Source organism: Marmota marmota, unplaced genomic scaffold, assembly GCF_001458135.2.
Source record: "Marmota marmota marmota unplaced genomic scaffold, marMar, whole genome shotgun sequence".
NCBI classification, from domain to species: Eukaryota; Metazoa; Chordata; class Mammalia; order Rodentia; family Sciuridae; genus Marmota; species Marmota marmota.
In genome coordinates, this window is record NW_025999960.1 from 14,717,180 (window position 1) to 14,730,550 (window position 13,371).

Here is a 13,371-nt window from a genome sequence, read left to right on the forward strand (position 1 = left end):
AGGGAAAGCACATTCGGAAACCAGCTTTTATTGGGGGCTCTGTTCTTAGAAAGTTCTATCCATGGGCTGAGGCTGTGGCTCAGTTGGTAGAGCGCTTACCTAGCATGTGTGAGACACTGGGTTCGATTCTCAGCACCACATATTAGGAAATAAAGGTCAATCAACAACTAATAAAAAAAAGAAAGAAAGAAAAAGAAAATTCTATCCATAAAAGGGCAGAAGGGGTACGACTTCATGGAAACAGGTGAGTGTAACTCAACCCTAAGGTTATGCCTACAAAGACCTCCTTGCTATCCAAGTGGGTCTCTGTCCAAGCCACAATGAATGCAGTGGTTGGTCAGAGCCTGGTGCATCGGGACTGGAAGGCGTGGTCATTCACACTTTCTTAAGGCAGTCATAGCAAATTAATACACTGGTGTTCCCCAGAAGTCACCCATATACCCTGGGCCTTGGTTTCTTCACTTTTTACATAAATTATATATAAAATTCCTTGGACAAGTTATTTCCTCTCTTTGCCTTGGCTCCCTTATCTGTAAAGCAGAGATAATTATATAAAAGCAACTGGCACACTGAAGCCCCAAACAAGTGGGAGCTGATGGAGGGTGGACTTTGGCCAGCAGCAGCAGTTCCTCCAGCTCTGGCCTTCTGTGGTCCAGGAACAATCCCAACAGATATGTGATTTAGATGTGCTGTGCATTCTGAGAAAGAGCTTCACAGAAGAAGAAGTATCCCACAATTTTTGGATGACGATAAGATATGGAGTTGGACAAGCAGAAAGCAGTCCTGAAGATCTGTGACATAGGGTCAGACAGGCAGGCGGGCACCTTATAGACTTCCTGCACCTAAAGGAGGTCTTCCCATCTCCTCTAATGCTTTACATTTCCCAGTAAGCCCATCTCAATCCTGAGTGGGTCTCTAGAGGAATGATAACACTCTTCCTCCACTCCCAGGTTCCTGCTGCTAAGTGGATCATCCAGGGATGACTCTCCACCCAGTCTGATCTTGGCACCAGCACCAACCACTTTTATTCCATTTCCTATTAATAATTATTCAAAGTAAATATATACCAGAAATTACCTTGGGGTAAGGATATAGCAATGAGTACAACAGAAATAGTCCCTGTTATTACAGTTCTAGACTCTAAAAGGGGAGACAGTATTAAATAAATTATTTTATTAATACACATTATAACTGCAAGGGTACTGTGAAGACAAAGGACCCATGCCCAGGATTAGGGGGCCCTCCCTGAGAACGTGCCTAAGATGAGACATGCAGGATAAGTAGGCTTAAACAGGAGAGAGTTGAAGTTGGAGGAAACACTCCAGGAGAAGGGAAACAAGTGCAAAATGACTGAAGGGAGTTTGCCATTTGTGGAAGAGAAACAGGTCAGGAGAGATGAGGCTGGAAAGGCAGGCGGGGGCAGACCGTGTGGCCACTGTAGTAGGTAGCAAGGAGTCTGATCTTTATCCTAAGCCTAAAGGGAGTTGCTAAAGGATTTTAAGCAAAGGAGTAATAAAAGATTTGCATTTCTCAAAGATCATTCTGGCAGCAATGTGAAAAAGTGGTGAGGGGGTCAAGTGTAGCTAAAAGCATATAATTAACAGGAACTAGCCAGGTGTGGTGGTGCACACCTGTAATTGCAGTGACTTGGGAGGCTGAGGCAAGAGGATTACAAGTTTGAGGCCAGCCTCAGCAACTTAGCAAGCCCCTGTCTCAAAAAGACTTAGCATATAGTGCAGTGGTAAGGTACCATTGGGTTCAAACCCCAGCACCAAAAATAAATTAAAGGAGTCTTTCAGGTGAGATGTGATTTAGTATCATTTAATTAGGATGACTGTAGACTTGGTGAGAAATGTGCTGATAGAGTTTGAAGTTTGATCTGGTGTCTGTGACCTTGGAATTCTGCTTCCAGCTACTTAAAACCCCATCACTAAGACTCTGGAGAGCAGTTCATGTTCTGGAGAATGGGAGCCAGTTATAAATTAACCAGGAGAGCTCAAAACAAAGGGCTGGTTCAGAATCTGTTAGCCACTATAGTTAGTGATGACGTACTGTGTTCAGTTTGCTATTGTTGTTGGTGGTGGTTTATTTTGTTTGTTTATTTGTTTTGGTACTGTAGATTGAATCCAGGAATGCTTTACCACTGACCTATATCTCCAGACCTATTTATTGTTGTATTTTGAGACATGGTCTCACTAAGTTGATGAGGGTCTGACTAAATTGCTAAGACTGGCCTCAAACATGCAATCATCCTGCCTCAGCCTCCCACATCACAGGGATTACAGGTGTGTGCCACCATGCCTGACAACATACTGTATTCCTGAAAAAATATAAATGGAAGTAGTGTGCATTTGTTAATTGACTGGAATGTAGATATGATTTGAAGCATCATGTCTCAGTTGACAATGCTTTCATTTTCTTTTTCTTTTTTTTTTTTTGCTACTGGGGATTGAACTCAGGGGCACTCAACCACTGAGCCACATCCCCAGCCCTATTTTATATTTTATTTAGAGACAGGGTCTCACTGAGTTGCTCAGTGCCTTGCTGTTGCTGAGGCTGGCTTTGAACTTGCAATCCTCTTGCTTCAGCCTCCCAAGCTGCTGTGGGATTACAGGCATGCACCACTGTGCCCAGCTTAGAATTTTTTTAAATTAAATGTTTTTTAGAAATCTATGTCATCCAGAGGGAAATTGAGATTCTACACTTCAGGTAGATCTAGAGACTCTAGGTACTCCTTGCAGCAGGCAGGGTCATTTGTAAATGCTAAGGGAATAGGGGTTGGGACAAGAAAATAGGTTCTTGGGTGCAGCCATTGCAGGACACAGATCTCCATAAAGGACAAGTGAGAGTAGAAGGGGCACTGGCGACTCTGTGCCTCACTAAAGAAAAATAACTAGGAGCTGGCTGTGGTGGCACACGCCTGTCATCCCAGCGGCTCAGAAGGCTCAAACAGGAGGATCTTGAGTTCAAAGCCAGCCTCAGCAAGGTGAGGAGCTTACCAACTGAGACCCTGTGATGACTAATTCCATCTTATGATTGGGAGCCATCTTGCCACAAGATCATGAAAAGTTCATTTCTGTTTTACTATCAAATACTAAGATTTCTATTTGGCCTCCCCAAACTCTGGTGTTTAAACTTTCTTGGAATTCCTGCCCATGCTCTGAACTCACCCATGCATGGTTCTCCGTGACCAAATAACAACCCTCCCTGAAACCTCAGCAGTGCCCCATAAATTCTGAAGTTGGAATCTGAAATAACTCCCTATCTTGAAATATTAAGCCATGTAGATCATTAACCTGCTATCTGTCCTTTTACCCTTGCCAGAACCCTGTAAGCTCTAAGTTTCCAAGACATCTGCCTTTGTAACTTTTTGTGCTATAAAAACCTCCCTGTGCTTTAACCAGATACTTCCCTCTGGCCCAGCCTTTGGGCGAGGCAGTCACTGATCAGCTCTCTTGTGTACACAATATAAGCTTGCTTTAATTTGGCTTAAAATTGGAGTCGGTGGACTTTTCTTTGCATCGTGGGTTCAACACCTGTCTCTAAATAAAATACAAAATAGGGCTGGGGATGTGGCTCAGTGGTCAAGTGCCCCTGAGTTCAATCCCCAGTACCTAAAAAAGAAAAGAGAAAAATAACTAAACACATCCGAAGGACAAAGACAGACAAAAAAGCTCCTAAAGAAGCCAGGAGACGAAACATCATCCTATACATTGTGCAAACTTGGTGGGAGAGCATAAACTGAAGCACAGTTGCTTTAGTCAATTTATTAGAGTTTCCTAAGAAATGCTCAGAGATGGAATACCCTGTCTGCTAAAGAAAAAGTAAAATTTAATCAGGCATGATGGTACACACCTATAATCCCAGCAACTCAGGAGGCTGAGGCAGGAAGATCACAAGTTTGAAGCCAGACTCAGCAACTTAGCAAGGCCCTGTCTCAAATTTAAAAAGATAAAATAAAATAGAAAGGCTGGGGGATGTAGTTCAGTGGTAAAGCACCATGGGTTCAATCCCCAGTACCAAAAAAAAAAAAGAAGAAAAAAAAAAAAAAAAGGTGGAGGGAGGAAGAAGTTGGTCATAGCATAGTTTTTTCTTGCCATAAGCATCTAACCTCCTTTTGTACCAAACTCATTTCTCTCTTTTTTTTAAAAGATTTTTTTAAACTTTGTTTTATTTATTTATTTATTTATATATGATACTGAGGATTGAACCTTGTACCTCACACATGCTAGGCAAGTGCTCTACCACTGAGTCACAATCCCAGTCCTCAAACTCATTTCTTTTTAAAAAAGAAAAAAAAATTGAAATGTAAGCCTTGTAAGACTTGTTTTAAAACTGTACAGTGTCCTTCTTTTATAATTAACACATTACCAAATGTGGCTCTAGATAATCCCATTCTGATAGTATTTTAATAGCCACTCACCCTGCCTGCTACAAAATGGGGGTTGTGAATTGCATGGAAAGTTAAAGCAGGTTCTTTGTGCACAGAACAAATGAGTTTTATATTTGAGGACGGTAGTTTTTCATCTTCAGTTGCCTCCAATGTCACTTATATGAAATAATTGCTGCTCTTTTTTAAATATTTTATTTTTAGTTGTAGTTGGACACAATACCTTTATATTATTTTTATGTGGTGCATAGGATCGAACCCAGGGTCTTGCACATGCCAGGTGAGCACTCTACCGCTAAGCTACAACCCCAGCCCCAGTAATTGCTGTTCTGTTAACTGAATAACACTCTGTAATTGGAGGAAAGAAAAGTTGCAGCTGCTTTGTCGGAATTCTGAAAGTTTCTAAATAAATACAATTTATTTTAAAGTTTAAAAGTAGATTTTGGGGAAGAAGGTATGTGATCAGAGGGTTTCTTAGCCTTCTTTTTTTCCAATTTCCTCCCTCATCAGGGCTGGATTGGGAGTAACCTCCAGCCCTTTACAGTGCTTTAGCCATCCCAGTTCCTCCTCTACCTTCCCACTTTGCTTTCTTTCCTCCTTTTTATTCTCCCCCTTTTATTTTCCAGCTCACTTCTTCTCATATTTTCCCCATTCTCTCCCTGCATTTAGGCAGATTCCCCCAACCTTAGGCATGTCACTTCAGTACTGAATAGATGAGCAGTCTTCCCTAGTGCCCTCTTGTGGTAATAACTAGTCACTGCAGTCATGTTGATATTCTAGAACTTTGGCCAGAGGAGAGAGGACAGAACACAACTTGATGGTAGACCCTTTCCCAGACCATAGTAAAACTATCATGACATACTTCAAGTTTGTGCCTGGAATCTTTCCTGCAGCTTAAAGGAGAGTGACAACCAGCTAGTGCAAAATAGTTAACTCAACTACTTGAGTTTGCTATACTTACAGCTACAGAAACCCATTACATACAATATAAGACCTATGCCATCAGAGTTCAATAGTTTTCATTAAACAAGGAGACGGAGGCTGAAGTTCATGAATAATAAGCAAACAGAAGATTGACACTAAAACGGAGTAGGGAAAATAATTTCTAAAATGGAGAGAATAAACAATCTGTCTGCTTTGGAGTACGCAGAAGTCAAGAAGCTAGAAATATTTCTTAGAGGAGATGACATTCTGAAACACTGCAAGTGTAAATCTAGGTTCTTCAAGAATCAGAGGCCAGGGATAGAGTTGTGGCTCAATGGTAGAGCACTTGACTGGCATGTGTGAGGTCCTGTGTCGCATTCCACGACTAAACACTCAGGGTCACTCCAGGTGATCTGGGCTGCATGAAATAATCACACAGAGACAGAGAAATGCCTTTTTCTTTGGGTCTTATGATGGCTCCTCTGACCTTAGGGGTCCATGGAGGGAGGGAGGGAGGGAGGGGGAGNGAGAGAGAGAGAGAGAGAGAGAGAGAGAAAACGAACACACACGTACTGAACCCTTTGGTTGGGGAGAAGTCATTCAACTGAGGCAAGGGGTCAGGTTTCAGGGGGTTGAGTCTAGCTTTGTGATGTCTTCTGTCAGCAGGTTGACTGACATCTAGGAAGGCCTTGCCCAAAGGCAGAGCAAGACAAGGGGACACACAAAGGGAGTTTCCATGGAATATTCTATCCCAAACAGGGCAAAGGGGTAGGATTACGAAGGAATAAGTGAGTGTAGCTCAACCACAGGGGTATGCCTACTCAGAAGACTGGCTTTGATATCCAAGGAGGTCACTGCCCAAGCCACAACGAATGCAGTGGTTGGTCAGAGCCTGGTGGATCAAGACTGGAAGGTGTGGTCATTCAGAGAGGCTCCCCACAGGCCTGGGTTCATCCTCAACACCGCATATAAATAAATAAAATATCCACTTACAACTAAAAAAAAAAAAATCAAAAACCAAGAAAGGATTGGGTGTTTGAAACTTATTACAGCTCTTGCCTGGCTTGCATGTGGCTCTGGGTTTGATCCTCAGCACCACATATAAATAAATGAATGGAATAAAGGTATTGTGTCCAACTACAACTAAAAAAATAAATATTAAAAAAAAAGAAATAGTACCATAATAAGGTACTGTTATTCTTGCTGGGTACCACCTGTTGGCTGGTTAGACTTGGAGGGGTAGGAACTATTCTGAAAGTCTTCCAGTTTTTCTTATTTGTATATATGTGTGTACTTATATAGTTCAGTTATTTGAATTAGAATCCATATGAAGTTATACAATATGATTACTTGATACTGGTTTCTTTTGATTATAGATTTCTTTCTCCTGATTTTGTTGTTATTGTGAAAGAAAATAGATTGCCCTATAGAGTTTTCATAGTCTGGATTTAGCTATTATATCTTCATGGTGTAATTTTAACATGTTATTCCATCATTGGTATTTCCTGCAAATTGACAACTGTGTCCAGAAGCTTGTCAGATTCAGTTTCATTTTGAGAAATCTATTTCAATAGTAGTGAATGAATGGAATTTTATGTAATCAAAGTAGGAGGCACATAATGTCTCTTTTTGTGATGATAGTAGCCATTTGATGCTTACTGCCAAGATCTATTAATTCATTAGGAATATAATATGAATTTTTTCATTTATTATTTGGGAAACATGAAGATAAATTTCTTCTTATCATATGGTTATTTAGTGGTACAGCTTGTATAAGAAAGGCAAAATAAATGCTTGACTTAGTCTGTTTTGGCTGCTACAATAAATTGCTAGGAATAGGCTTGTGAACAACAAATTTATTTCTCAGTTTTAAAGACTTGGAAATTCAAGATCAAGATGCTAGTGTGTTAAGTGTCTAGTGAGGACTTACTTTCTCATAGGTGGAAGAAGCTAGCTAGTCTTTGGAGTCTGTCTTTCTTTTAATTATGGTACTGGGGGTTGAACCCAGGGGCTTGCACATGCAAGGCAGGTGCTTTACTACTGAGCTATATCTCCAACACCCTATCTCTTTAATTTTAAAATTTTAGAACAGGTCTTGCCAGATTGTCCAGGCTGGCTGGCTTTGAACTTGTGATCCTCCTGCCTCAGCTTCCTGACCCCAGCAACCTGGGATTACTGACGTGTCAACTCATGACCACTTATTTTTCCCTGTATTGTTTTAAAGCAAAACCCAGCTTTTGTATAATTTCATCTGTAAATATTTTGTATGCATCTTTAAAAGATACCACACCATTGTACTGCAGTTTACATAGGAAAGGCAGCATGCCTGGGGTCTCTTAAAAGGGCACTAATCCCATCCATGAAGGCAAAGTCCTGATGACCTAATCAACTTCCCCAGAGGCCCCATCTCTTAGTACCATCACTTTGGTGTAAGGATTTCAATGTGTGAATGGGAGGGGGCATAGCTATTCAGACATAGCAATGCTTGGTTCTTTTTATTTACTGTTTTTCAAAGTAATGAGTTCATTTATTAGCAACCTTCAAAATTAATCAGGTTTTAAGAATTATAACTCTGGGCTTATGGATTTAAATGTATTTGGTATTTTCTAGTCTGTTCTCTTCCTTACCTTATAAGGAATGATTTGTATAAATTTTATGACATTTAAAAAATAAGTATATACATTTTCTTTTTTTTCCCCACATTTTTTTGGTGCTTTATAGTTATACATAATAGTGGGATTTGTTGTTACAAGCTCTTTAACATTGAACCCAGTCTATACTCCTTTGTTTGAGAATGTTAATCCCTTACTTTTCCCCAGTTCATAGGTTAGCTTTGTAGTGTTTTTCTGATTTGTTGATGATAAACATGGAGGGAACTGCCACATATCAAGATATGGAGCCAGATGTCTTAAGGTGGTTGGAAAGTGGAAGTATAGGAAAATACCTTTGGCCAATGACTCTGAGGTGTAAGGTTGCAGTGCTAGGCTTACTCCCCTGTCACCACCCCTGAATGTTGTTATGGTGGGCAAAGGGTTGAATGATGTAATGGGAATGGAATTTTATGTAATCAAAGTATGTTTGNAAAAAAAAAAAAAAAAAAGATTTATTAAGTGAAACATATATGAGGGAAAACAGGGAAAGGAATAGCAAAGACAGAGAAAGCCATCGGACTGCAATGCATGTATGACCCTTGGAAAGGAGAGAGAGGGTAGGAAAGCAATTTGATGGGAGAATCCTGGAATGCAGTGCAATCTATAGGGTTTTAGCAGGTCAATGAGTGAAAGGCGAGTGACTCACCCGAGGCAGAGATTCAACCAAGAGATTTTATTGAGAGGCTGCCCAAAGGAAAAGAAAAGGAGAGGCAGAGAGCAGAGAGAGGAGAGGAGGAGGGCAGAGAGGGAGAGGAAGAGAGCAGAGAGAAAGAAAGAGAGCAGAAAGAGGAGAGAAAGAAAAGGAAGAGGGCAGAGAGAGAGAGAGAGGAAGAGGGCAGAGAGTGTGAGCTTGCAAGCTTCAGCTTAAGAAGGGTTGCACAGTAGTGGTTGCTGATAGTCCCAGCTACCCAGGGAGCTGAGGCAGGAAGATCACTTCAGCCAGAAGATTGAGGCCAGCCTAGGCAACATAGCAAGACCCTGTCTCCTGTGTGTGTGGAGAGAATGATCTCAGAGTGATTTAAATGAAACATTTACTGAACAACTTTTTTCACTGTTTGATTTGATTAGTGTATGTTTCTGATAGCCCTAGCACAACCTTTTGGAGCCTTAGGATAATGCAGATAAGAGACCACTCTGCCTTACAAAATTTCAGGATATTAAGTTGCTGTGTTAATAGCTGCTGAACACCATGTACAAAAGGACACGTCCAAAGTATCCATTCTTTAACAAACATACTTTGATTACATAAAATTCCATTCCCATTACATCATTCAACCCTTTGCCCACCATAACAACATTCAGGGGTGGTGACAGGGGAGTAAGCCTAGCACTGCAACCTTACACCTCAGAGTCATTGGCCAAAGGTATTTTCCTATACTTCCACTTTCCAACCACCTTAAGACATCTGGCTCCATATCTTGATATGTGGCAGTTCCCTCCATGTTTATCATCAACAAATCAGAAAAACACTACAAAGCTAACCTATGAACTGGGGAAAAGTAAGGGATTAACATTCTCAAACAAAGGAGTATAGACTGGGTTCAATGTTAAAGAGCTTGTAACAACAAATCCCACTATTATGTATAACTATAAAGCACCAAAAAAATGTGGGGAAAAAAAAGAAAATGTATATACTTATTTTTTAAATGTCATAAAATTTATACAAATCATTCCTTATAAGGTAAGGAAGAGAACAGACTAGAAAATACCAAATACATTTAAATCCATAAGCCCAGAGTTATAATTCTTAAAACCTGATTAATTTTGAAGGTTGCTAATAAATGAACTCATTACTTTGAAAAACAGTAAATAAAAAGAACCAAGCATTGCTATGTCTGAATAGCTATGCCCCCTCCCATTCACACATTGAAATCCTTACACCAAAGTGATGGTACTAAGAGATGGGGCCTCTGGGGAAGTTGATTAGGTCATCAGGACTTTGCCTTCATGGATGGGATTAGTGCCCTTTTAAGAGACCCCAGGCATGCTGCCTTTCCTATGTAAACTGCAGTACAATGGTGTGGTATCTTTTAAAGATGCATACAAAATATTTACAGATGAAATTATACAAAAGCTGGGTTTTGCTTTAAAACAATACAGGGAAAAATAAGTGGTCATGAGTTGACACGTCAGTAATCCCAGGTTGCTGGGGTCAGGAAGCTGAGGCAGGAGGATCACAAGTTCAAAGCCAGCCAGCCTGGACAATCTGGCAAGACCTGTTCTAAAATTTTAAAATTAAAGAGATAGGGTGTTGGAGATATAGCTCAGTAGTAAAGCACCTGCCTTGCATGTGCAAGCCCCTGGGTTCAACCCCCAGTACCATAATTAAAAGAAAGACAGACTCCAAAGACTAGCTAGCTTCTTCCACCTATGAGAAAGTAAGTCCTCACTAGACACTTAACACACTAGCATCTTGATCTTGAATTTCCAAGTCTTTAAAACTGAGAAATAAATTTGTTGTTCACAAGCCTATTCCTAGCAATTTATTGTAGCAGCCAAAACAGACTAAGTCAAGCATTTATTTTGCCTTTCTTATACAAGCTGTACCACTAAATAACCATATGATAAGAAGAAATTTATCTTCATGTTTCCCAAATAATAAATGAAAAAATTCATATTATATTCCTAATGAATTAATAGATCTTGGCAGTAAGCATCAAATGGCTACTATCATCACAAAAAGAGACATTATGTGCCTCCTACTTTGATTACATAAAATTCCATTCATTCACTACTATTGAAATAGATTTCTCAAAATGAAACTGAATCTGACAAGCTTCTGGACACAGTTGTCAATTTGCAGGAAATACCAATGATGGAATAACATGTTAAAATTACACCATGAAGATATAATAGCTAAATCCAGACTATGAAAACTCTATAGGGCAATCTATTTTCTTTCACAATAACAACAAAATCAGGAGAAAGAAATCTATAATCAAAAGAAACCAGTATCAAGTAATCATATTGTATAACTTCATATGGATTCTAATTCAAATAACTGAACTATATAAGTACACACATATATACAAATAAGAAAAACTGGAAGACTTTCAGAATAGTTCCTACCCCTCCAAGTCTAACCAGCCAACAGGTGGTACCCAGCAAGAATAACAGTACCTTATTATGGTACTATTTCTTTTTTTTTAATATTTATTTTTTTAGTTGTAGTTGGACACAATACCTTTATTCCATTCATTTATTTATATGTGGTGCTGAGGATCAAACCCAGGGCCCCACGCATACTAGGCAAGCGCTCTACTGCCAAGCCACAATCCCAGCCCTTTTTTTTTTTTTTAATATTTATTTTTTTAGTTGTAGTTGGACATAATACCCTTATTTTATTTATTTTTATGTGGTGCTGAGGATCGAACCCAGGGCCTCACATGCGTTAGGTGAGCACTCTACCACTGAGCCACAACCCAAGCCTGGTACTGTTTCTTAAAGACAACAACCAGTGTCATCCCATTAAGTAAATTATATCAGGGCCCTGCCATCCTAAAAAAGTAAGCAGCACATCCTCACAAGAGAGCCCCTGAACAGCCTACAGTTGAATCACTATCTTGGAGGAATCTGCAAAGATGGGGACTATCCTTCAGGACAGAATATATGCACTAAATCAATCTTTTTGAAGTATCGCTCCCTCGGGGCAAAAAAAATGAAAGCTGAGTGACCCTACTTATTATCACTCCCAATGACCCACTCAGATATTTCCAATCCTATGACTTTATGCCTGCAAGGTTAAAGGTCTGGTCCTGAAGGGGAGTATACTTTTGGCAGGAGACACAACAAGGACATGGTCAGAACTGCAAGCCACAGCTATCACCAAGGCATTTTAAACTTTTTGTTCTCAGAAACTAGAAGGAAAGTGCTACCATTTTTTGTTTTTTGGGGTACTGGGGATTGAACTCAGGGGCACTCAAACACTGAGCCACATTCCCAGCCCTATTTTGTATTTTATTTAGAGACTGGGTCTCACTCAGTTGCTTAGCACCTTGCTTTTGCTGAAGCTGGCTTTAAATTTGTGATCCTCCTGCCTCAGCCTCTCAAGCTGCTGGGATTACAGGCACGTGCCATCACATGCTACCATCTTGACAGGGTAACTGGTTAACAGAAATAACTACAATAAGAAGCAGCCAGGTAATCTACTTGGGTGCTATCAGTTCCCTGTTGCTGTTGATACTAATTACAACAAATTTAGTGGCTCCAAGTAACATTAATTTATTACTTTACAGTTCTATAGGAGAGAAGCTAGATATACCTTAGGGGCTAAATTAAAGTTGCATCCCTTTCTGGAGGCTCTAGAATGGAGTCTGTTTCCTAGTCCTTCTGGAGTTAGCAGCACAATCCCACTCAGCATAGGACTGAGAATTCTACTTTCTTGCTGGGTATCACCTGAGGGACACCCTTAAAAACTACATAACTATCCAGTTGTTGACAGTTTCAAACATTCCAGAACCAACAAGTTACCACAGATAGGAAAGGTTTTCTGCTTTTAAAAACACATGAGATTAGAATTAGGCCCAATTTGAAAATCCAGGCTTATTTCCCCATCTCAAAGCCCTCAACTTCATCCAAGTCTGTGAAGTCCCTTTTGCCACTTCAGGCAACATTATTCACAGGTCCCAAGAGTTAGGAAATGGACATCTTTGGGGGATGATTATTCTGCTCACCACAGATACAGCTTGCCTCTTCCTCCCACAGCTATAATGTAAAGCTCTTGTGTAGCAAGAGAAGGGTGTGAATCAAAGGCTCCAAACACTTCAGTAATGAAAATTAGGTTTCCACCACTAGGTAAGCAACCAAGACCTATCATTGTGATAAAAAGATTAAAGGAATTTAGTATTTATAGCCCCAAGACAAACTGCAGCAATAGGGTTTGTAATTAGTTCCATGTTTCTCCTAATGATTCCCCTTAGGAATCATTAACACTCATGGGGAAAGTAATCTGCTTGAACAGAGCTGTATAACACCCACATCTCTTTTCAAGGGAACAATCTACAGGTAACTGAGTGCCTTTGGAACTAGTGTCACACTGATACCATACTACTACCAATGACAAAAAAGTACTATAGGCCACTTCTTCTAACATGTAGCCTTTGGAAACTCTATTAGCAGGACCAGAAATTTCTCAGTGATGTGATAGTCTGAGGTCCTTCCTACCCATTCTTCCTATTCCTAAAAGCTAAGACCTTGGTGAACAGTAGCTATATGTAGACCTCCCAAAACTCACTGTAGGCAGATTTGCAATATCTAGGGGACAACAGATTCCTGGCTACTAAGAGTAGATTCCCTGGCCTCTGTACCCCAGATGCTAACAAGTCTAAATCTAAAGTCACCTTGAGTCAGCTATATGCTAATAGCCTATATATCACTTTTAAAAACAATAATGGGATCTCTCTAACC

General features: G+C 40.1%; 1 long non-coding RNA gene across 1 annotated transcript; it reads right to left on the minus strand.

Moving 5' to 3' along the window:
* Nucleotides 1-246: 246 nt before the first annotated feature.
* LOC125616616 lies at nt 247-6,255 on the minus strand. The gene is made up of 3 exons (XR_007347344.1): nt 6,170-6,255; nt 5,698-5,699; nt 247-306 (listed from the first exon to the last, which is right to left on the minus strand). It is a non-coding gene; the product is annotated as an uncharacterized LOC125616616 (long non-coding RNA).
* Between the last annotated feature and the right edge of the window lie 7,116 nt (nt 6,256-13,371).